Source organism: Budorcas taxicolor, chromosome 5, assembly GCF_023091745.1.
Source record: "Budorcas taxicolor isolate Tak-1 chromosome 5, Takin1.1, whole genome shotgun sequence".
NCBI lineage: Eukaryota > Metazoa > Chordata > Mammalia > Artiodactyla > Bovidae > Budorcas > Budorcas taxicolor.
The window spans coordinates 122,800,128-122,826,258 of NC_068914.1; positions in this window are offsets into that span (position 1 = coordinate 122,800,128).

Sequence of the window (26,131 nt, forward strand, 5' to 3'; positions counted from 1 at the left end):
TTTACTTTTCACTTCTCTTCTTTTCACAGCTATTTGTAAGGCCTCCCCAGATAGCCATTTTGCTTTTGTGCATTTCTTTTCCATGGGGATGGTCTTGATCCCTGTCTCCGGTACAATGTTCCAAACTTTCGCCCATAGTTCTTCAGGCACTCTATCTATCAGATATAGGCCCTTAAATCTATTTCTCACTTCCTCTGTAGAATCATAAAGAATCTGATTTAGGTCATACCTGAATGGTCTACTGGTTTTCTCTACTTTATTCATTCAATTTCAGTCTGAGTTTGGCAATAAGGAGTTCATGATCTGAGCCACAGTCAGCTCCCAGTCTTGTTTTTGCTCACTGTATAGAGCTTCTCCATCTTTGGCTGCAAAGAAAATCATCAGTCTGATTTCGGTGTTGACCATCTGGTGATTCCCATGTGTAGAGTCTTCTCTTGTATTGTGGGAAGAAGGTGTTTGCTATGACCAGTGCGTTCTCTTTGAAAACTCTGGTAGCCTTTGCCCTGCTTCATTTCATATTCCAAGGCCAAATTTGCCTGTTACTCCAGGTGTTTCTTGACTTCCTACTTTTGCATTCCAGTCCCCTATAATGAAAAGGACATCTTTTTTGGGTGTTAGTTCTAAAAGGTCTTGGAGATCTTCATAGAAGACTCCAGCTTCTTCAACATTACTGGTTGGGGCATAGACTTGGATAACTGTGATACTGAATGGTTTGCCTTGGAGACAAACAGCGATTATTCTGTCATTTTTGAGACTGCATCCAAGTACTGCATTTTGGACTCTTTTGTTAACCATGATGGCTACTCCATTTCTTCTAAGGGATGCCTGTCCACAGTAGTAGATATAATGGTCATCTGAGTTAAATTCACCCATTCCAGTCCATTTTAGTTCACTGATTCCTAGAATATTGACGTTCACTCTTGCCATCTCCTGTTTGACCACTTCCAATTTGCCTTGATTCATGGACCTGACATTCCAGGTTCCTATGCAATACTGCTCTTTACAGCATTGGACCTTTCTTCTATCACCAGTCACATCCACAACTGGGTATTGTTTTTGCTTTGGCTCCATCCCTTCATTCTTTCTGGAGTTATTTCTCCACTGACCTCCAGTAGCATATTGGGCACCTACTGACCTGGGGAGTACCTCTGTCAGTATCCTATCATATTGCCTTTTCATACTGTTCATGGGGTTCTCAAGGCAAGAATACTGAAGTGGCTTGCCATTCCCATCTCTAGTGGACCACATTCTGTCAGAACTCTCCACCATGACCCACCTGTCTTGGGTGGCCCCACACAGCATGGCTTAGTCTCATTGAGTTAGACAAGGCTGTGGTCCTAGTGTGATTAAATTGACTAGTTTTCTGTGAGTATGGTTTCAGTGTGTCTGCCCTCTGATGCCCTCTTGCAACAGCTACCATCTTTCTTGGGTTTCTCTTACCTTGGGCATGGATAATTACAATTGCAAGCCATAATGAGAACATGATTAATTTAACAATATAAAATAACTACATGCAACATGGCCAGGTCAGGCAGAGTGATGTGGTAAGTGGAAGTGCATAATGCATGTTTTCAGCCACCCAGCCAGTTTACGTCTTTTGGTTGGTGCATGTAATGCATTTCATTTATAATAATTATTGATATTGTATGATCCTATATTGTATAAGCCCATCTTTGCATGAAATATTCCCTTGGTATCTCTAATTTTCTTGAAGGGATCTCTAGTCTTTCCCATTCTGTTCTTTTCCTCTATTTCTTTGAATTGATCGCTGAGGAAGGCTTTCTTATCTCTCTTTGCTATTCTTTGGAACTCTGCGTTCAGATGCTTACATCTTTCCTTTTCTTCTTTGCTTTTCACTTCTCTTCTTTTCACAGCTATTTGTAAGGCCTCCTCAGACAGCCATTTTGCTTTTTTGCATTTCTTTTCCATGGAGATGTTCTTAATTCCTGTCTCCTGTACAATGTCGCAAACCTCGGTCGGTAGTTCATCAGGCACTCTATCAGATCTAGTCCCTTAAATCTATTTCTCACTTCTACTGTAGAATCATAAGGGATTTGATTTAGGTCATCCCTGAATGGTCTAGTGGTTCTCTCTACTTTATTCAATTTAAGTCTGAATTTGGCAATAAGGAGTTCATGACTTGAGCCATAGTCAGCTCCCAGTCTTGTTTTTCCTGACTGTATAGAGCTTCTCCATCTTTGGCTGCAAAGAATATCATCAATCTGATTTCAGTGTTGACCATCTGCTGATGCCCATGTGTAGAGTCTTCTCTTGTATTGTGGGAAGAAGGTGTTTGCTATGACGAGTGCATTTTCTTGGCAAACCTCTGGTAGCCTTTGCCCTGGTTCATTCCATATTCCAAGGTCAAATTTGCCTGTTATCCCAGATGTTTCTTGACTTCCTACTTTTGCAGTCCAGTCCCCTACAATGAAAAGGACATCTTTTTAGGGTGTTAGTTCTAACAGGTCTTGGAGGTCTTCTTCATAGAACCGTTCAACTTCAGCTTCTTCAGAGTTACTGGTTGGGGCATAGACTTGGATTAATGTGATATTGAACAGCTTGCCCTGGAAACGAACAGAGATCATTCTGTCGTTTTAGAGATTCCATCCAAGTACTGCATTTTGGACTGTTGTTGACCATGATGGCTACTCCATTTCTTCTAAGGGATTCCTGTCCACAGTAGTAGATATAATGATCATCTGAGTTAAATTCACCCATTCCAGTCCATTTTAGTTCGCTGATTTCTAGAATGTTGACGTTCACTCTTGCCATCTCCTGTTTGACCACTTTCAATTTGCCTTGATTCATGGACCTAACATTCCAGGTTCCTATGCAATATTGCTCTTTAGAGCATCGGACTTTGCTTCTATCACCAGTCACATCCACAACTGGATATTGTTTTTGCTTTGGCTCCATCCCTTCATTCTTTCTGGAGTTATTTCTCCACTGATCTCCAGTAGCATAGTGGGCACCTACCAACCTGGGGAGTTCCTCTTTCAGTATCCTATCATTTTGCCTTTTCATATTTTTCATAAAGGACAGAAATGATATGGACTCAGCAGAAGCAGAAGTTATTAAGAAGAGGTGGCAAGAATACACAGAAGAACTGTACAAAAAAGAGCTTCACAATCCAGATAATCATGATGGTGTGATCACTCACCTAGAGCCAGACATCCTGGAATGTGAAGTCAAGTGGACCTTAGAAAGCATCACTACCAACAAAGCTAGTGGAGGTGATGGAATTCCAGTGGAGCTATTTCAAATTCTGGAAGATGATGCTGTGAAAGTGCTGCACTCGATATGCCAGCAAATTTGAAAAACTCGGCAGTGGCCACAGGACTGGAAAATGCCAGTTTTCATTCCCATCCTAAAGAAAGGCAATGCCAAAGAATGCTCAAACTACTGCACAATTGCACTCATCTCACATGCTAGTAAAGTAATGCTCAAAATTCTCCAAGCCAGGCTTCAGCAATATGTGAACCATGAACTTCCTGATGTTCAAGCTGGTTTCAGAAAAGGTAGAGGAATCAGAAATAAAATTGCTAACATCTGCTGGATCATCAAAAAAGCAAGAGAGTTCCAGAAACACATCTATTTCTGCTTTATTGACTATGCCAAAGCCTTTGACTGTGTGGATCACAATAAACTGCAGGAAATTCTGAAAGTGATGGGAGTACCAGACCACCTAACCTGCCTCTTGAGAAATCTGTATGCAGGTCAGGAAGCAACAGTCAGAACTGGACATGGAGCAACAGACTGGTTCCAAATAGGAAAAGGAGTACGTCAAGGCTGTATATTGTCACCCTGCTTATTTAACTTATATGCAGAGTACATCATGAGACTGGATTGGCTGGAAGAAACACAAGCTGGAATCAAGATTGCTGGGAGAAATATCAATAACCTCAGATATGCAGATGACACCACCCTTATGGCAGAAAGTGAAGAGGAACTAAAGAACCTCTTGATGAAAGTGAAAGTGGAGAGTGAAAAAGTTGGCTTAAAGCTCAATATTCAGAAAACAAAGATCATGGCATCTGGTCCCATCACTTCATGGGAAATAGATGGGGGAACTGTGGAAACAGTGTCAGAGTTTATTTTTTTGGGCTCCAAAATCACTACAGATGGTGACTGTAGCCATGAAATTAAAAGACGCTTACTCCTTGGAAGGAAAGTTATGACCAACCTAGATAGCATATTCAAAAGCAGAGACATTACTTTGCCACCAAAGGTCCATCTGCTGCAGCTGCTGCTAAGTCACTTCAGTCATGTCTGACTCTGTGCGACCCCATAGACGACAGCCCACCAGGTTCCCCTGTCCCTGAGATTCTCCAGGCAAGAACACTGGAGTGGGGTGCCATTGCCTTCTCCAAAGGTCTGTCTAGTCAAGGCTATAGTTTTTCCAGTGGTCATGTATGGATTTGAGAGCTGGACTGTGAAGAAACCTGAGCTCCAAAGAATTGATGCATTTGAACTGTGGTGTTGGAGAAGACTGTTGAGATTCCCCTGGACAGCAAGGATATCAAACCAGTCAATCCTACAGGAAATCAGTCCTGAATATTTACTGGAAGGACCTATGCTGAAGCTGAAGCTCCAGTACTTTGGTCACCTGATGTGAAGAACTGACTCATTGGAAAAACCCTGATGCTGGGAGAGCTTGAGGGCAGGAGGAGAAGGTGACGACAGAGTATGAGGTAGTTGAATGGCATCACTGACTCAGTGATATGAGTTTGAGAAAGCTCTGGGAGATGGTGAAGGACAGCAACGCGTGGTGTGCTGCAGTCCATGGGGCTGCATAGAGTTTGACTTGACTGAGCAACTGAACTGCTATCAATACTGATAACTATTTGGGGTTTGCTCTCTGTAGGTCTTGTCCTTTTGTGTTTCCTGCCTAGAGAAATTCCTTTAGAAATTGTTGTAAAGCTGGTTTGGTGGTGCTGAATTCTCTTAACTTTTGCTTCTCTGGAAAACTTTTAGTTTCTTCATCAAATGTGAAGGAGAGTCTTGCTGGGTAGAATATTCTTGATTGTAGCTTTTTCCCTTTCATCACTTTAGATATATCATGCCATTCCCTTCTGGCTTGAAGAATTTCTGTTGAGAAATCAGCTGATAACCTGATGGGAGTTCCCTTGTATGTTACTTGTTATTTTTCCCTTGTTGGTTTTACTATTTTATATCTGTTTTTAATTTTTGTCAATTTGATTGCTATGTGTCTCTGTGTGTTCTTCCTTGTGTTTATCCTTCCTGGGACTCTGTGCTTTCCTGACTTTGTGGATGATTTTCTAGCCCACGTTCAGCAAGTTTTCAACCATCATCTCTTCAAATATTTTCTCAGGTCCTTTCTTTCTTGTTTTTTCTTCTGGGACCTCTATAATGTGAATGTTAGTGCATTTAATATTGTCCCAGAGGTCTCTTAGGCTGTCTTCACTTCTTTCCATTCTTTTTTCTATATTCTGTTCTATGGCAGTGATTTCTACCATTCTGTCCCCCAGCATTTATCCATTCTTCTGTCTCAGTTATTCTCCTATTGATTCCTTCTAGTGTGTTATTCATCCCTGTTAGCTTGTTCTTTAGTTCTCATCGGTCTTTGGTAAACATTTCTGGCATCTTATCAACCTTTGCCTCCATTCTTTTCCTGAGATCCTGGATCATCTTCATTATCATTATTCTGAATTCTTTTTCTGGAAGGTTGCCTATCTTCAATTCTTTAGTTGTTTTCCTGGGGTTTTATTTTGTCCCTTCATCAGGACAAAACTTTCTGCTTTTTCCTCTTGATTACCTTTGCCCTCCTATGCCCACACAACCACCACTCCTTGGGCGTGGAGTTGCTCCTCTCAGTCGCCACCCTGGCCTCGGGCGTGGGGTTGCTCCTTCCTGCCGCCGCCCTTGGAAGCACAAGCTGGAATCAAGATTGGTGGGAGAAATATCAATAACCTCACATATGCAGATGACACCACCCTTATGGCAGAAAGTGAAGAGGAACTAAAAAGCCTCTTGATGAAAGTTAAAGAGGAGAGTCAAAAAGTCGGCTTAAAGCTCTATATTTAGAAAACGAAGATCATGGCATCCGGTCCCATCACTCCATGAGAAATTGATGGAGAAACAGTGGACACAGTGTCAGACTTTATTTTTTTGGGCTCCAAAATCACTGCAGATGGTGACTGCAGCCATGAAATTAAAAGATGCTTACTCCTTGGAAGAAAAGTTATGACCAATCTAGATAGCATATTCAAAAGCAGAGACATTACCTTGCTGACTAAGGTCCATCTAGTCAAGGCTATGGTTTTTCCAGTACTCATATATGGATGTGAGAGTTGGACTGTGAAGAAGGCTGAGCGCTGAAGAATTGATGCTTTTGAACTGTGGTGTTGGAGAAGACTCTTGAGAGTCCCTTGGACTGCAAGGAGATCCAACCAGTCCATTCTGAAGGGGATCAACCCTGGAATTTCTTTGGAAGGAATGATGCTAAAGCTGAGACTCCAGTACTTTGGCCACCTCATGTGAAAAGTTGACTCATTGGAAAAGACTTTGATGCTGGGAGGGATTAGGGCAGGAGGAGAAGGGGACGACCTAGGATGAGATGGCTGGATGGCATCACTGACTCGATGGACACGAGTCCGAGTGAACTCTGGAGTTGGTGATGGACAGGGAGGCCTGGTGTGCTGCAATTCATAGGGTCACAAAGAGTCGGACACAACTGAGTAACTGAACTGAACTGAATATGGATTTTGTGTTAGCCACTGTGAGACTGTGTCTCTTGTTTCTTTTATCTGCCCTCTGGTGGGTGAGACTAAGAGGTTTATGTAAGCTTGTTTATGGGAGGGACTGGTGATGGGAGAAACTTGGTCTTTTTCTGGTGGGCAGGGCCTTGCTCAATAAAGTTTTAATCCAAATATCTAATGATGGGTGGAGTTGCACACTCTTCCCAGTAGTTGTTCAGCCTGAGCTGACAAAGCCCTGGGGTCTATGAGCTCTGTGGTAGGCTTAATGGTGAACTCCCAGAGTGTTTACATCAAGGGCAACCTTCCAGTGCCCCCATCCCTCAGCGAGCCCCTGCTAACCAATACCTCCACAGGAGGCCCTCTAACACTAGCAGGTAGTTTTGGTTCAGTTCCCTGTGGGTCCCGGCTCCTCTCCTCTGGGTCTTAGTGCTGGCAAAATTTAGGGCCCTCCGTACTGGAGTCTCTGTTTCCCTTAGTCCTCTGGAAATCCTATAATCAAATCCCACTGGCCCTCAAGGCCAGATTCCCTGGCCTTGTCAGATCCCCAGGCTGGGAAGCCTGACATTGGGTTGGAACCTTCACAAAAGTGTGAGACCTTTTTTGGTATTATTTTTCTCCAGACTGTGGGTCACAGACTGATGGGTATGAGATTTAATTTTATCATGATGCACCCCTCTTACTGTCTCACTGCGCTTCTTCTTTGTCTTTCAGCATGGGATATCTTTTTTTGGTGGGTTCCAGCATCCTCCTGTTGATGGTTGTTCAACAGTTTGCTGCAATTTGGGTGCTTTCAAAGGAGATTAGCACACATTCTTCTACTGTACCATCTTGAACTGGAAGCCTCCTCCTACTAACTTTTGATTTTGTGCTTTCTTCTTTCTCTGGTTTGTTAAGTGTAAGATTAGGTTGCTTATTTGGTATTTCTCTTGGGACCTGAGGTGGGCTTGTATCACTAAAAGCTTCCTTCTAAGAAAAGTTTTTATTTTGTCTTATAGATTTTTGATCATTTTTTTTCTTCTTTTGTGTCAAAGTTTAAAAAATTTCTTTCTTTGATTTCTTTAGCGAACCATCGGTTATTCGGTAGCATACTGCATAGCCTTCAAGTGTTTGTGCTTTTTGCATTTTTTTTTCTTGTAGTTGATTTCTAGTCTCACCACTCCAGTACTCTTGCCTGGAAAATCCCATAGATGGAGGAGCCTGGTGGGCTGCAGTCCAAGGGGTCGGGAACGACTGAGTGACTTCACTTTCACTTTTCATTTTCATACAATGGAGAAGGAAATGGCAACCCACTCCAGTATTCTTGGCCTAGAGAATCCCAGGATCGGTGAGCCTGATGGGCTGCCATCTATGGGGTCGCACAGAGTCGGACACGACTGAAGTGACTTGGCAGCAGCAGCAGCAGTCTCACCACTGTCAGCATAAAAAATGCTTGATATGATTTCAATCTTTTATACTTATTGAGAGTTTTTTCATGACCTGGCATGTAATCTTTCTCAGAAAATATTCTATACCCACTTGAAAACAATGTGTATTCTGTTGCTTTTGGATGGACTATATCTAGTTAGACACATATTTGAATATCTACTAAGTCTATTTGGTCTAACCTGTCAATTTAGGCCCATTTCCTTTATTGATTTTCTGTCTGGATAATCTATTGATGTAAGTGGAGTGTTAAATTCCCCTACTATTATTATTTATGTTAATGTCAATTTCTATCTTTATGTTTGTTAAATTTTCCTTTGTGTGTGTTAGTTGTTCAGTTGTGCCAGACTCTTTGCGACTCTGTGGACTTTATTTTATCAATATGTAGGAATTCTTATGTTGGGTGCATCCATATTTATAGTTACTATATCTCTTTCCTAGATTGATCCCTTGATCATTATGTAATACCCTTTTTTATTTCTTATTACAGTCTTTGTTTATTGTGTCTAGTGTAAGTATTACCATCCCAGCTTTCCATTTCTGTGATGTCTTTTTCTAGTCCCTTACTTTCAGTTTACATGTGTCTTTAAGCCTGAAGTGAATCTCGTGTAGGCAGCATGTATATAAGCCTTGTTTTAGTATCCAAACAGCCACCTTTTGTCTTTTGATTGGAGCATTTAGTTCATTTACATTTCAAGTAATTATTGATAAGTATAATCAATGGGATCATGAAAGAGTCAGACACAACTTAGCTACTACACAAAAACAGCAGCAATCTTTTTATTGCCATTTTCTTCATTGTTTTGGAGTTGTTTTTGTGGTTCTTTTTTGTTCCTTTCTTCTTTTGCTCGCTTCCCTTGTGATTTGATGATTATCTTTACTGTTATGTTTGGATCCCTTTCTCTTTACTGTGTGTATAACTATTATAAATTTCTGGTATGGTTACCATGAAGTTTATATGTAGTAATATATGTTATATATATATTATTAAGTGACTCATTTCTTATGTTCAAATGCATTCTAACAGTCCTGTATTTTTAACCCTGGCCTTTTACTATTTTTGACATCATATTTTACATTTATTTTGTGTGTGTGTATCCCTTTGTTGGGACCTGACCTGAGCCATGACAGGCTTGACAGGCCACACTAGGCCTAAGCCTCAGGTTCTTGTAAGCATGAGTCATAATTCTGGGAAGCCCCACCAAGGTCCCCGATGACACCAAGGTCCCCAATAACACCAAGGTCCCCGATGACACCAAGGTCCTCCCTGATGACGCCAAGGTTAAATCAATCACCACGATGACCCAAGGTTGAGTCAATCACCACACGCCAACTACACTATTGCTGAGACAAAAGACTGCTTGTATATAAGCAGCTGTGATTCAGAGCTCGGGGCTCTTGTCAAGATTCCACTGTGCTGGATGAGACTTGGGCCCTAGCTCGAGCTAGCAATAAACCCCTATATGCTTTTGCATTGTGGTGGACATCTTATTCTCTCAGTTTTGGGGACTTGGACACTGGGCATAACACCTTAACTGCTTATTGTAGATATAGATGATTTTACCAGGTTTGTATTTTAACCTTCCTACTAGCTTTATAAGTGATTGCAACATCTACTACTTTTACTATATATTTTCCTTTACCAGTGAGATTTTTCCTTTGTGTAATTTTTGTATTTCTAGTTGCAGCCTTTTATGCCTCTTCAACATTTCTTGTAAAGCTCTTTTCATGCTGAACTTTTTTAGCTTGTGTGTGTCTAAAATTTTTGATATTTTTCTTTACATCTGAATAATAGCCTTGCTGGGCAGAGTATTCTCAATTGCAGGCTTTTCTCTTTCATCACTTTAAACATTTCATACCTCTCCACTCTGGCCTGTAGAGTTTATGCTTAAAAGGCAACTGATAGTCTTATGGGTGTTCCCTGTACAGCAACTTTTTGCTTTTCTCTTCCTGCTTTTAATATTCTTCCTTTATTTTATTTTTTGCCATTTTACTTACAATGTGTCTTGTTGTGGACTTCTTTGGTTGGTTGGTGAAAGTTGCTCAGTCGTGTCCAACTCTTTGCAACCTCATGGACTATATAGTCCATGGAATTCCCCAGGCCAGAATACTGGAGTGGGTAGCCATTCCCTTCTCGAGGGGATCTTCCCAACCCAGGGATCGAACCCAGGTTTCCTGCATTGCAGGTGGATACTTCACCAGCTGAGCCACAAGGGAAGCCTGTGGACTTCTTTGAGTACATCTCATTTGAGCCTCTCTTTTCTTCTTAGATATGAATGTCTGTTTCCTTTCCAGGTTAGCGAATGTTTGCAGCTATTATTGATCAAGTAAGCTTTCTGTCCCTTTGTCAGTTTTTTTCTTTCTCTGGGCCCTATAAAGCAAATGTTAGTATGTTTGATATTGTTCCAGACATCTCTTAATGTGTCCTCATTTAAAAAAAAATCTTTCTTTTGTCTGCTCAGCTAGGGTGATTTCCAATATTCTGTCCTCAGTTATCTGATCCATTCCTCTATACCATCTAATATACTATTGATTTCTTCTAGTATATTTTAAAATTTCAATTATTGTATTCTTTAGCTGTGTTTGGTTCTTCTTTGTATTTTGTAATTCTTTGTTAGACTTCTCATTGTGTACATCTATTCTCCTGAGGTCTTTGAGTATCTTTGTTGATAATTACTTTGAACTGTTTATTGGACAAATCGCTTGTCTCCACTTTGCTTAGTTTTTCTTCTGGGGTTTTACCTTGTTCCTTTTTTTGAAATATATTCTTTTGTTGCTTCATTTTGCTTAATTCTCCATGTATATTTGTATGTATTAGGTAGATTGATACATTTCCTGACCTTGGATGAGTGATCTTATGTAGGAGACAATCTATGTGTGGCTCAGTAGCATCCTCCCCCTGGTCAGCAGAACTATGTAATCTTGGGATGCTCCCTTAGTGGGTTGTGTGGACCATCCTTTTGTGGTGGAGCTGGCTACTACTATGGATATGCTGGTAGGTGAGGTTGGTCTGCAGTCTTGTTTGCTGCTTGACCATGCCTCATCTTGAGGCTGACAGCCACTGGTGGGCAATGTTAGTCCTGATATTACTAGCTGAGGTGTCCTGGGCATGGTGCTGGCCAGCTGCTTGGTGGGACCAGGTCCTAGGGCACATTAGTGCTGGGCCTGGAGTTTCCAGGGTTAGTGCTGGCCCCCGTGGGCCTTGGCATGGCTGGATATGGGCCTGTGGGACCCAGGCCTGGTACAGTTTGTCTGGTGGGTGGGACTGTGTCTTAGCCCTAATAGCCAAGTGGAAAAACTCCAAACTGGCATTTACCAACACCAAGTGTCCTCATGGTTAAACAAGCTCCCCAAATACTGCTCCCAGTGTCTATGTCCCCAGTTCCAGTGGCCTCCTGTCTCTCTGGTAGTCCCTCTGTCTCAGTAGATGGATCTGATCTAGGAGCGTTTCAAATTACTGTCTTTGTGCTGGGACTCAGTGTAGGAGATGCCATGTGTGACCTTTAAGGGTGTAGTATCTGTTTCCTATAGCTCTCTGACTCTCCTGTACACAAGCACAACTGTCCTTTGAAGCCAAATGTTCTGGGGACTCATCTTCCTGGTGCAGGACCCCAACACTGGGGAGCCTAATATGGAGCTTAAACCTCTTGCTGCTTGGGGAGAACTTCCGCAATTTTGATTATCCTCTAATTTGGTGGTCACCTACCAGGATGTGTGGATCTTAACTATACTGTGTCTCTACCTCTCCAACATGTCTCACTGTGGTTCCTTCTTTTCTGCTAATCTCTAGGGCATTCTCACTGAAAGTGGCTCTGTAGAAGTTGTAATTTTGGTGTTCCCATGGGAGGAGGTGAATTCAGTCTTCCTACTCCATGATCTTGGTCACTCTCCTGAAAAGTTTCAGACTTTAGTATGCCACTTTAGCAATACAGATGATATCTAATGCCATTATAACAATACTTTGGAGTCAATGACTCACCTTTAGTTTCGTCTCCTGTAAAATTGGAATAATAATACCTCATAGGCTTGTGTGTAGATTAGATAAAATAATTCATGTAATTATATGTATGTGAATTAGTATAATATGGTGCTACACCTTAGCACTGTATCTGGCACATTAAGAAAGAACTGAGTGAGTGAATGCAAAGAAAACAGAAAAAAGTATTTTCTCATTGTGTGCTCAGTCACTTAGTCATGTCCAGCTCTTTGTGACTCCATGGACTGTAGCCTGTAAGGCTCCTCTGTCCATGGAACTCTCCAGGCAAGAATACTGGAGTGGGTAGCCATTTCCTACTCAAATTTTGTCATTAGAGGAGCAGAGACAATATGTTTCCATGTGCAAGTAAAATAAAGTACATTTGGATAAAAAGTTATAGGGAAAATCTCAAAAATTTCCAAAACTAAGGTAGAAAAATAAAACCTTGAAGAGTAAGCAGAGAAATTCCCCACGTGCCTAAACCTGTTTATCTTTTCTCTGTGCTTCTTTCCTCTGTGCTCACACTCAGTCACTTCAGTTGTGTCTCTTTGTGATCCCATGGACTATAGCCCATCAGGTTCCTCTGTCTATGGGATTTTAAAAAATTAATTAATTAATTTTAGTTGGAGGCTAATTACTTTATGATATTGTGGTGGGTTTTGCTGTACATCGACATGAATCAGCCATGGGTGCACATGTGTCCCCCCATCCTGAAGCCCGCTCATACCTCTCTCCCCACCCCATCCCTCTGGGTTGTTCCAGAGCGCGAGCTCTGAGTCTCCTGCTTCATGCACCAGACTGGCACTGGTATCCATTTTACATATGATAATACACGTGTTTCAATGCTATTCTTTTAAATCATCCCACCCTCACCTTCTCCCACGAAGTCCAAAAGTCTATTCTTTAATTCTGTGTCTCTTTTGCTGTCTTGCATATAGGGTAATCATTACCATCCTTCTAAATCCCATATATATACCTTAATATACTGTATTGGTATTTCTTTTTCTGACTTACTTCGCTCTGTATAATAGGCTCCAGTTTCATCCACCTCATCAGAACTGACTCAAATGCACTCTTTTGAGAAGGCAATGGCACCCCACTCCAGTACTCTTGCCTGGAGGGTCCCATGGATGGAGGAGCCTGGTGGGCTGCAGTCCATGGGGTCGCTGGGAGTCGGACACGACTGAGCGACTTCACTTTCCCTTTTCACTTTCATGCATTGGAGAAGGAAATGGCAACCCACTTCAGTGTTCTTGCATGGAGAATCCCAGGGACGGGGGAGCCTGGTGGGCTGCCATCTCTGGGGTTGCACAGAGTTGGACACGACTGAAGCGACTTAGGAGCAGCAGCTGCAGTAATATTCCATTGTGCTTATGCATCTCGACTTCCTTATCCATTCGTCTGCCAGTGGACATCTATGTTGCTTCCATGTCCTAGCTATTGAAAACAGTGCTACAGTGAACATTGGGGTACATGTTTCTTTTTCACTTCTGGTTTGCTCAGTGTGTATGTCCAGCAGTGGGTTTGCTGGGTCATATGACAGTTCTATTTTCAGTTTTTAAAGGAATCTCCTCATTGTTCTCCATAGTGGCTGTTCTAGTTTGCATTCCCACCAACAGTGTAAGAGAGTTCCCTTTTCTCCACATCTTCTCTAGTATTTATAGTTTGTGGACTCTTTGATGGCAACCATTCTGACTGGCGTGAGGTGGTACCTCATTGTGGTTTTGATTTGCATTTCTCCGATAATAAATCATGTTGAGCAACTTTTCACTTATTTATTAAATTTGTATGTCTTCTTTGGAGAAATGTCTCTTTAGCTCCTTGGCTCACTTTTTGATTGGTTGTTCATTTTTTTCTTGTATTGAGCTGCATATGCTGCTTGTGTATTTTGGAGATTATTTCTTTGTCGGTTGTTTCATTTGCTATCATTTTCTTGCATTCTGAAGGCTGCCTTTTCACCTTGCTTATAGTTTCCTTTGTTGAACAAAAGCTTTAAAGTTTAATTAGGTCTCATTTGTTTATTTTTGTTTTTATTTCCATTACTCTGGGAGGTGGGTCATAGAAGATCTTGCTGTGATTTATGTCAGAGTGTTCTGCCTATGTTTTCCTCTAAGAGTTTTATAGTTTCTGGTCTTACATTTATTCATTTTGAGTTTATTTTTGTGTATGGTGTCCCATGTCTAAACTGCTCGGATTCTTGGGTGTTCCACAAGAGTGTAGAGCCGGATGGGCTGTGCATTTTGGGCCCTACCTAGGTCCAAGCAGCTCATGTGACTGGGTGCTTGGTGAGTGCACTGTCTCAGGTGGGTGGGCCATGTATCTTTATTCACCTCTCCAGTCCTCGCCACTCAGTTTCCCGGATGTGCCATGAAAAAGCAGTCCCAGGTGTGCTGTGTATCTCCTCTGGGTAGCTGAACTCAAGCTATGACACTCCTGGCAGATATGAATCATCCAGATTTCCGGGAAGACATGGTTAGCAACTGGCAGCCTGCTCACAGTTTGGTGGAAGATGTGGTCTCTGGGGCCGAGATTGCAGCAGCCCCTTGCTTTCCAGCTCTGGCTGTCACTCATCTGCCTGTGTGCCTCCAAGCAGGGAGGGCCCTATACTGCTACCAGCTTGCTCTCTTTTGGTATTCGCTCAATCCTTTGTTCTGTGAGCACCCAGGGGTCACCATGCAGTATCAGAGCCTTTTGCGGGAAAAATCTTTTCATTTTTGTCTCTTTGGAAATCCCACAGTTTGGGTTGCTGTCTCGCATTAGCTCCCTCAGTTTGTCCTCAGGGCCTAAGGACTAATGATGAAACCTGTGCCTCCCTGGCCAGCCCCCACTTGCTGGTGGCGGACTCCCAAAGACACACCTGTGAGAGAGTTTTCTGCTGTGTGGAAACTTCTCTTCCTTCACTACTCCCTCCCCAGGATGGGTCTCTATCCCTAAATCTTTTGTCTCTGTTTTCGTCTTTTATATTTTGTCCTATCTCCTTTTGAAGAGATTGAGCTGCCTTTCTGGGTGCCTGGTGTCTTCTGTTAGTGTTCAGAAGTTGTTTTGTGGCAGTTGTTAAACATCCAAATGATCTTTTGATGAATTTGTGGAGGGGAAAGTGGTCTCCCCATCCTATTCCTCCACCATCTTTGGACTTACCTCTGTCCACAGGGTTTTACAGGTGAGAATACTGGAGTGGGTTGCCACTTTCTTCTCTAGGGGATCTTCCTGACCCAGGGATAGAACCCATATCTCTTAGTCTCCTGAATTGCAGGCAGATTCCTTCTCACTAGCACCACCTGGAAACCCCTTCTTTCCTTAAGAGAAATTCAAATGCAGTTGGTAATGAAGCCAGTCACAAGTAGACAACAATTTTTGTAGTCTTTTGTCTGCTTTCCAAAATGTGTTTATAATTAAAAAAAATTTTTTTACATCTCCTTTTTAAATTAAAATTAAAATGTTATTATTAAAACTTTTTAGTATTTGAACTTCAATTCTTTATTGTAAGATAGGTTTTTTTATGGTTGCTATGATGTTTTAATGATGTTATATATGTAAGCATAAAATATGTTTAAAGCATTTTAGGGAAAGAACAAATTAGCCAAGACGGTGTCATCAGGCTCTCTCACGCCATAGCCTCTCAGTCTTGCCTCACATTTTGTAAATAATGATTATGTAACCAGGAGAAATATCAATAACCTCAGATATGCAGATGACACCACCCTTATGGCAGAAAGTAAAGAAGAACTAAAGAGCCTCTTGATGAAAGTGAAAGAGGAGAGTGAAAAAATGGGCTTAAAGCTCAACATTCAGAAAACTAAGATCATGGAATCCAGTCCCATCACTTCATGGGAAATAGATGGGGAAACAGTGGAAACAGTGTCAGACTTTATTTTTGGGGGGCTCCAAAATCACTGCAGATGTTGATAGCAGCCATGAAATTAAGACACTTACTCCTTGGAAAGAAAGTTATAACCAACCTAGACACCATATTAAAAAGCAGAGACAACCAACTTTGTCAACCAAGTTCTGTCTCATCAAGGCTATGGTTTTCCCAGTAGTCATGTATGGATGTGAGAATTAGACTATAAAGAAAGCTGAGTGATGAAGAATTGATGCTTTTGAACTGCGGTGTTGAAGAAAACTCTTGAGAGTCCCTTGGACTGCAAGGAGATCCAACCAGTCCATCCTAAAGGAAATCAGTCCTTAGTGTTCATTGGAATGACTGATGATGAAGCTGAAGCGCCAATACTTTGCCCATCTGATGCAAAGAGCCAACTCACTGGAAAAGACTCTGATGCTGGGAAAGATTGAAGGCAGGAGAAGGGGATGACAGAAGATGATATGGTTGGATGGCATCACTGACTCAATGGAGATGAGTTTGAGTAAACTCCAGGAGTTGGTGATGGACAGGGAGGGCTCCGTGCTGCGGTCCATGCGGCCGTGAAGAGTCAGACATGACTGAGTGACTGAACTGAACTGAGCGGCATACATCTGTAAGATCACTTATAGCTCTGCACATGTACATCAGGAGGTATTCGCTTGGCCATAGGCTTCTTTGTGCCACATGCCTGTGCGAGCTTTACCATGAAAGCCCTGGCTGCTGCTGCTGCATTGGGGCAACACTGGAGTGGCAACATGGTTATGTTATATGAGGTTATGTTTTGGCTACATTATGGTTATGTTATGGCTGTTACTACAGCTGCTGCATCAGCCAGGAGAGAGGCTATGTTATGATTGCCATGCCAGCCAGGAGAGAATAAACCTGTCTGAAGTTGCTAAGGCTCCTTGCATCTTCTTCCAGCCTCTTAACTTAAGCCTTTCCTACTCTGGGTTCATCGAACAGTGTGCACAGTGTGGACAGAAGGCAATTGGTGTCATGAACAAGATCTGCAATAAAAGCATAAAATATATTTAAATCATAAAATGTTTCAACATTATGAATATGGAGAAATGATGTAAAGAAAGTGGATAATTCACAGCATGAGGGCAGTTTCCCTTGTACAGAGATTAAGGTTAATCTGCTAAAAGAAAGGTCAATAGTAGCAAATTATGAGCCCAAAAGAAGTAATTTTGATGCGTTCTCAGCAAATGAGCAAGACCCCCTCCCTCTTGGTTTAGTGTTCAATGATGCTCTTTTCTTTATTCAGAGGAGCAAATAGAATCTATAGTTGATTTCTGTTTTCTTTATTTCTACTGAAAACGTTCATTCTTTAATCAAGCAGCTGCCACACTGCTAGCTGGTTTCCAGACTGAGCTACTCCAAAAGCAGCCTGCACCCCATTTCCGGGGTCTGCAGAGAATCTGTAGTTCTGTTAGGACACAGTGGATGCTTTGTAAGTCATTTGGCTGCTTGTGCTCCCATTGCATGCCAATTAGTCTGTGGGCTGCTCTTTTTCTGCAGCCATCGAAATGCACCCCTATCTTAGGGATGTCTCAGGACCACATGACTGAGACACGAAATGATGCTGATGCCCAGTGTTGGTCATCAACCTGGACCTCAAATGGCCTTGGCAAAATCTACCTTTAGAAAATTACTTTTCAGATGAAGAAGTATAAAATGTAAATATTTTACAAAATGAAGAATCATTTTTATGTTGGATTTAGAAGGGAGGATTATAAAGGATTTTGTGAAGGCAAACAAATTTCTATGAGTTCTAGATGCTGCATTAGCACCATGATTTTCTTTTCTCTCTAACTTAACTGCATTATCCTTCTTGGCTCAGATGGTAAAGCATCTGCCTACAATGAGGGAGACCCGGGTTCGATCCCTGGGTTGGGAAGATCTCCTGGAGAAGGAAATAGCAACCCACTCCAGTATTTTTGCCTGGAGAATCCCACGGAGGGAGGAACATGGTAGGCTACAGTCCATGGGGTCGCAAAGAGTTGGACACGACTGAGCCAGCTTCACAGCTTCACAAGATCTTGGTGTAACGGGTTTAGCTGAAGATGTAAACTGCTGCTGCTGTTGCTAAGTTGCTTCAGTCGTGTCCGAATCTGTGCGACCCCATAGACGGCAGTCCACCAGGCTCCCCCGTCCCTGGGATTCTCCAGGCAAGAACACTGGAGTGGGTAGCCATTTCCTCCTCCAATGCAGGAAAGTGAAAGTGAAAGTGAAGATGCTCAGTCGCGTCTGACTCTTAGCGACCTCATGGACCTCAGCCTTCCAGGCTTCTCCATCCATGAGATTGTCCAGGCAAGAGTACTGAAGTGGGTTGCCATTGCCTTCTCCGATGTAAACTGCAAATGGCACCATATTTCTAACATTGCTATCATGAAGTGAGGAGGACTGAACAGTCGGAGAAGACATGGGAGGTAGTCAGAGATTTGGGGCATGGAGGCAGAACGTAAAGAGCTGCTGGAGTTCTGAATGCTCTCAAATGCTCTGAGTCGCTTTACAAACAGCTGTGTTTCAGCACAGCTTTTCTTGAGAGCTACTCTCTAGCAGAACATAGATTTCCCCTCAAAGAAATCATACCTGGTAGAGAATCCCCACTTAATCAGCCTGCCCATCTCAGAGCATTCATCTTATATCAAGTGGAGCTGCTGTCAACCCTGTTGTGGGATGTACAAGCCATTTTTAAGTAAAAACACTTATTAAACACTCAGGTGTTTAGATACATTAGCATCTCAAAGTTAATTCCCAACACATGTCCAGCTTTAATGAGAATTATTCTTATTTCCTCTTGTTAATTAATGGGTCCTCACCAAGGCCCCAAACCTCAGTGGGGACCAGAATAAACACTCAGGCTTACAAATGCTGAATAGGATGTCTTCCTGATTCACATAGAAAGAACAGAGAAAGCCTGGAAATATTCTTCACCCTTGAGCAGCCTGATGAGTGATGCCTTTCAAGTGTCATTCTATCTCTCTTTCCACACCCTCGCCCATTAGCCTCACTGTGTAAAGAAAGGCACACTTATCTTGAATATAACAATGGTCCCCTACCTTGAAGGGGAAAATCCTCCCAGAGTGACAGACAGACATACAGTTCAAAATATTGGTGCTGTCTGACAGAGTGAAGTAATGGGGACCAGATTTATCTTCCACCCACAATAAACCCCAAGTGGCAAAATACATAAAACAGTCTTCAAAACACTGGACATCAGGCAGTAAAGGGCAGTGCTCTCTGATAAATGGAAGACAGACAAAGTGAGCCCTTTGTTGCTCCAGCTTATTTCCTAAAAGTGTTCTAGACAGTAGTGTGGGGAGGGGTAACTGAGGTAATCCCCTGAGGTGAGGAGATAGAGCTGAGCATCCAGGGAGACCAAGGAGCTGGAGTGCATAGGCAGAGCTCCAGAGAGGAGAGAGTTGCACAGAAAGAAAAACCTGGGGAGCTACAGAAAGTTCCCCTCATACATTCATACATTTCCTACATTTTTAGGAAAAGAAACCCCTTTCCCTCCAGATTTGGGAAAGAACCATCAAGAGAATTAGAGGAAAAAATGACTCATTATCATGCAGAACTGGGAACTATGTCTGTTCCCACTAGTCACACTGGAAAAACTCACAGTTCATGCCTTGGTTAAGTACTCAGATATTGCCTAAATAGAGAGGAATAATTAGTCTAGACTAGGCAGCTGCTAAGCTGCTAAGCCATGCCAGTCGTGTCCAACTCTGTGCAACCCCATAGACGGCGGCCCACCAGGCTCCCGTCCCTGGGATTCTCCAGGCAATAGCACGAGTGGGTTGCCATTTCCTTCTCCAATGCAGGAAAGTGAAAGGTGAAAGTGAAGTTGCTCAGTCATGTCCGACTCTTTGCAACCCCATGGACTGTAGCCTATCAGGCTCCTCCATCCATGGGATTTCCCAGGCAAGAGTACTGGAGTGGGGTGCCATTGCTTTCTCCAAGACTAGGCAGACCTGGTTCCAAATAGGAAAAGGAGTATGTCAAGGCTGTATACTGTCACCCTGCTTATTTAACTTACATGCAGAGTACATCATGAGAAACGCTGGGCTGGAAGAAGCACAAGCTGAAATCAAGATTGCCAGGAGAAATATCAATAACATCAGATATGCAGATGACAGCACCCTTATGGCAGAAAGTGAAGAGGAACTAAAAAGCCTCTTGATGAAAGTGAAAGTGGAGAGTGAAAAAAGTTGGCTTAAAGCTCAACATTCAGAAAACGAATATCATGGCATCTGGTCCCATCACTTCATGGGAAATAGATGGGGAAACAGTGGAAACAGTGTCAGACTTTATTTTGGGGGGCTCCAAAATCACTGCAGATGGTGACTGCAGCCATGAAATTAAAAGATGCTTACGCCTTGGAAGACAAGTTATGACCAACCTAGATAGCATATTCAAAAGCAGAGACATTACTTTGCTGACTAAGGTCCATCTAGTCAAGGCTATGGTTTTTCCAGTGGTCATGTATGGATGCAAGAGTTGGACTGTGAAGAAAGCTGAGCACCGAAGAATTGATGCTTTTGAACTGTGGTGTTGGAGAAGACTCTTGAGAGTCCCTTGGACTGCAAGGAGATCCAGCCAGTCCATTCTTAAGGAGATCAGCTCTGGGATTTCTTTGGAAGGAATGATGCTAAAGCTGAAGCTCCAGTACTTTGGCCACCTCATGTGAAGAGTTGACTCATTGGAAAAGACTCTGATGGTGGGAGGGATTGGGGGCAGGAGGAGAAGGGGACGACAGAGGATGAGATGGCTGGATGGCATCACTGACTCGATGCACATGAGTCTGAGTAAACTCTGGGAGTTGGTGATGGACAGGGAGGCCTGGCATGCTGTGATTCATGGGGTCGCAGAGTCGGCCATGACTGAGTGACTGAACTGAACTGAACCAAGGCTACGTAGTTGCAGATCTGCCTAACAAATCATAAAAGGAAATTACTTCTGATAGTTTTCTCCTTTTGGGTTTTAACTGCATATTACAACAATGCTCAAGGAATAAAAATACCAAAGTTTCCATGACCCAGCAAGGTGACATTCATGATATTCGGCACCCAATCAAGATTGTCAGGTGTGTAAAGAGGCAAGAAAACACATCCATAATGAGAGATTAATCAAAGGAAAGCAACACAAAACTGGCCTTGAAGTTAGAATTAGCAGTTCAGCTCAGTTTAGTTGCTCAGTCGTGTCCACTTCTTCTGACCCCATGGACTGCAGCACACCAGGCTTCCCCGTCCATCAGCAACCCCTGTAGCTTGTTCAAACTCATGTCCATTGAGTTGGTGATGCCATCCAACCATCTCATCCTCTGTCATCCCCTTCTCATCCTGCCTTCAATCTTTCCCAGCATCAAGGTCTTTTACCAATGAGTCAGTTCTTCAAATCAGGTGGCCAAAGTATTGGAGTTTCAGCTTCAGCATCAGTTCTTCCAATGAATATTCAGGACTGATTTCCTTTAGGATGGATGGGTTTTATCTCTTTGCAGTCCAAAGGAATCTCAAGAGTCTTCTTCAACAGCACAGTTCAAAAGCATGAGTTCTTCAGTGCTCAGGTTTCTTAATAGTCCAACTCTTATATCCATACATGACTACTGGAAAAACCATAGCATTGAATAGATGGACCTTTTTTGCCAAAGTAATAATATGTTTCTGCTTTTTAATATGCTGTCTAGGTTGGTCATAACTTTTCTTCCAAGGAGCAAGCGTCTTTTAATTTCATGGCTGCAATTACCATCTATAGTGATTTTGGAGCCCCAAAAGATAAAGTTTGTAACTTCCCACTGTTTCCCCATCTATTTTCGATGAAGTGATGGGACCAGATGCCATGATCTTAAGTTTCTGGCCCCAAGTAAATAACAGGGAGAGAACACATCTCCACTCATCAACAGAAAATTGGATTAAAGATTTACTGAGCATGGCCCTGTCCATCAGAACAAGATCTAGTTTTCCCTGCAGTCAGTCTTTGCCATCAGGAAGCTTCCATAAGCCTCTTATCCTTCTCTATCAGAGGGCAGACAGATTGAAAACCACAATCACAGAAAGATAACCCATCTTATCACATGGGCCACAGCCTTGTCTAACTCAATGAAAATATGAGCCATGCCCTGTAGGGCCACCCAAGATGGACAGGTCATGGTGGAGAGTTCTGACAAAACGTCGTCCACTGAAGAAGGGAATGGCAAACCAGTTCAGTATTCTTGCCTTGAGAACCCCATGTACAGTATGAAAAGGCAAAAAGATGGGACACTGAAAGATGAACTCTCCAGGTTTGTAGCTGTCCAATATGCTACTGGAGATCAGTGGAGAAATAACTACAGGAAGAAAGAAGAGATGGAGTCAAGGCAAAAACTACACCCAGTTGCGGATGGGATAGAAGTAAAGTCTGATGCTGTAAAAGCAATACTGTATAGGAACCTGGAATGTTAGGTGCATGAATTAAGTTAAATTGGAACTGGTCAAACAGGAGATGCCAAGAGTGAACATTGACATTTTAGGAATCAGTGAACTAAAATTGATGGGAATGGGTGAATTTAACTCAGATGACCATTATATCTACTACTGTGGGCAAGAACCCTTTAGAAGAAATGGAGGAGCCATCAGAGTCAACAAAAGAGTCTGAGATGCAGTTCTTGGGTGCAATCTCAAAAAAATGGCAGAATGATCTCTGTTCATTTCAAGTGCAAATCATTCAATATCACAGTTATCCAAGTCTATGCCACAACCAGTAACACTGAAGAACCTGAAGTTCAACAGTTCTATGAAGACTTACAAGATCTTCTAGAACTAACACACCCAAAAGATGTCCTTTTCATTACAGGGGACTGGAATGCAAAAGTAAGAAATGAAGAAACACCTGGAGTAAAAGGCAAATTTGGCCTTTGAGTACAGAATGAAGCAGGGCAAAGGCTAATTGAGTTTTGCCAAAAGAATGCACTTGTCATAGCAAACACCCTCTTACAACAACACAAGAGATGACTCTGCACATGGACATCACCACAAGGTCAATATCAAATTCAGATTGATGATATTCTTTGCAGCCAAAGATGGAGAAACTCTATACAGTCAGCAAAAACAAGACCAGGAGCTGAATGTTACTCAGATCATGAACTCCTTATTGCTAAATTCAGAATTAGCAGAGGAGGATATTAAAACACTTATTATCCATCAAAAACTTATACAAAATGTTCTTAGCAACTTTATTCATGATAGTTAAGACTGGAAGCAGTCCAGCCATCCATTAGCATGCATATGGATAAACAGACCACTTAGCAATAAGAAGGATTGTTCTCAAAAAGATACAACACCAATGAATTTCAAGAATACTTTTTTTGTGTGATAAAAAGCAAAGCCTAAAAAAGTACATACTGTTTGAATGATTCCATGTATTCAAAAGCTTCAAACAGTTAAAATTAAACTGTGATGATAGAAATTAGATGATGGTTCCTTCTGTGATGGGGGGGATAAACAGAAAGAAGACAAGACCATTTTAGGGTAATAAAATGTCCTCTCACCAGTTGTGATGTGAATTATAAGACTGCATGCATTGTAAAATTGGATGAAGCTTCACAGACTGTGCATTTCACACAATAAAAATTTTTGTTAAATTTTAAAATAATTGAATGGAAAAATAGGCACTTCATTTTTAAGAGCAAATCAAATGGCCAATAGTAAGCATCTGAAAATATGCTTAGTGTCATTGGGATTCAGGAAAAAAATAAGTTAGGACCACAGTGAAATGGTGGACCAGAAGGATGTACACTCATCTTCTCCTGCAAGAACTCCAAAATTGCAACACACTGCTGAACAACCATCAACAGGAGAATTTTGGATCCCACCAAAAAAATTACCCCACATCCAAGGGCAAAGGCAAAGACCCATCAAGATAGTAGGAAGGAAGAAATTGTGTTTAGACTCAAACCCCATACCCACCAGAGATGCTTGTAGGGCTCAAACAAAGCCTTGTGCGCACCAGGACCCAGAGACTCCACAGAGACTGAGCCAGACCTGCCTTTGAGTATTTCAGTGTCTTCTGTGGAGGCACTGGTCAGCAGAAGCAGGGGTTCTGGCTGCAGCAGACCTGAGGCATGCAGTATGTGGCATAAGTACTCTTGGAGGAGGTCACCATTAGCCCCATCACAGAGCTGCTGAGCAAATGACCCACAAACTTTGGAATAATTATACCAAAGAAATTCTCATGCTGTTAAGATAATTTTAGGACCCATAACAGATTTTCCAACCTGGGGATCTGGCAAAGGGGCTTCTCCAGAACCCTCAGGGAATTTGATTTTGGGGGCCAGTGAGATTTCATTACAGAACTTCCACAGGACTGGAGAAACAGACTCTTGAAGGGCACAAACCAAACTTTGTGCACACTGCGAGCCAGAAGATAGGAGAAATGTCCCCACAAGAGACTGAGCCACACATGCCTGTGAGTGTCCAGGAGTCTTCAGCAGAGGTGTGGGTGGACAATGGCCTGCGGCGTGTCAGGGCACTGAATACAACAGTGATACACTAGTTCTTTTGAAGGAGGTCACCATTACAGGCCGAACTACAGGGAGGGAACAAGGCCCTACCCATCAACAGAAAATTGGATTAAAGATTTATTAAGCCCATCAGAATAAGACCCAGTTTCCCCACAGTCAGTCTCTCCCACCAAGAAGCTTCCATAAGCTTCTTTTATTTTTATTTTTACTTTATTTTACTTTACAATACTGTATTGGTTTTGCCATACATTGACATGAATCCACCATGGGTGTACATGCATTCCCAAACATGAACCCCCTCCCACCTCCCTCCCCATAACATCTCTCTGGGTCATCCCCGTGCACCAGCCCCAAGCATGCTGTATCCTGCATTGGACATAGACTGGTGATTCGATTCTTACATGATAGTATACATGTTTCAATGCCATTCTCCCAAATCATCCCACCCTCTCCTTCTCCCTCTGAGTCCAAAAGTCAGCTATACACATCTGTGTCTTTTTTGCTGTCTTGCATACAGGGTCATCATTGCCATCTTTCTAAATTCCATATATATGTGTCAGTATATTGTATTGGTGTTTTTCTTTCTGGCTTACTTCACTCTGTATAATCAGCTCCAGTTTCATCCATCTCATCAGAACTGATTCAAATGTATTCTTTTTAACGGCTGAGTAATACTCCATTGTGTATATGTACCACAGATTTCTTATCCATTCATATGCTGATGGACATCTAGGTTGTTTCCATGTCCTGGCTATTATAAACAGTGCTGCGATGAACATTGGGGTACATGTGTCTCTTTCTATTCTGGTTTCCTCAGTGTGTATGCCCAGCAGTGGGATTGCTGGGTCATAAGGCAGTTCTATTTGCAATTTTTACATTATCCATCAGAGGGCAGACAGAATGAAAACCACAGTCACAGAAAACTAACCAAACTGATCACATGGATCACAGGCTTGTCTAACTCAATGAAACTATGAGCCTTGCCACAAAGGGCAAACCAAGACAGACGGGTCATGGTGGAGAGTTCGGACAAAACGTGATTCACTGGAGAAGGAAATGGCAAGCCACTTCAGTATTCTTGCCTTGAGAACCCCATGAACAGTATGAAGGCAAAAAGATATGACACTGAAAGATGAACTCCCCAGGTAGGTAGCTGCCCATATGCTAGTGGAAAAGAGTAGAGAAATAACTCTGGAAAGAATGAAGTGATAGAGCCAAAGTGAAAACAATGCTCAGCTGAAGATGTGATTGGTGTTGGAAGTAAAGTCTGATGCTGTAAAGAATAATATTGCTCAGGAACCTTTATTTTTGGGGGGCTCCAAAATCACTGCAAATGGTGACTGCAGCCATGAAATTAAAAGACGCTTACTCCTTGGAAGAAAAGTTATCACCGACCTAGATAGCATATTGAAAAGCAGAGACATTACTTGGCCAACAAAGGTCCGTCTAGTCAAGGCTATGGTTGTTCCAGTGGTCATGTATGGATGTGAGAGTTGGACTGTGAAGAAAGCTGAGTGCCGAAGAATTGATGCTTTTGAACTGTGGTGTTGGAGAAGACTCTTGAGAGTCCCTTGGACCGCAAGGAGATCCAACCAGTCCATTCTGAAGGAGATCAGGCTTGGAATTTCTTTGGAAGGAATGATGTTGAA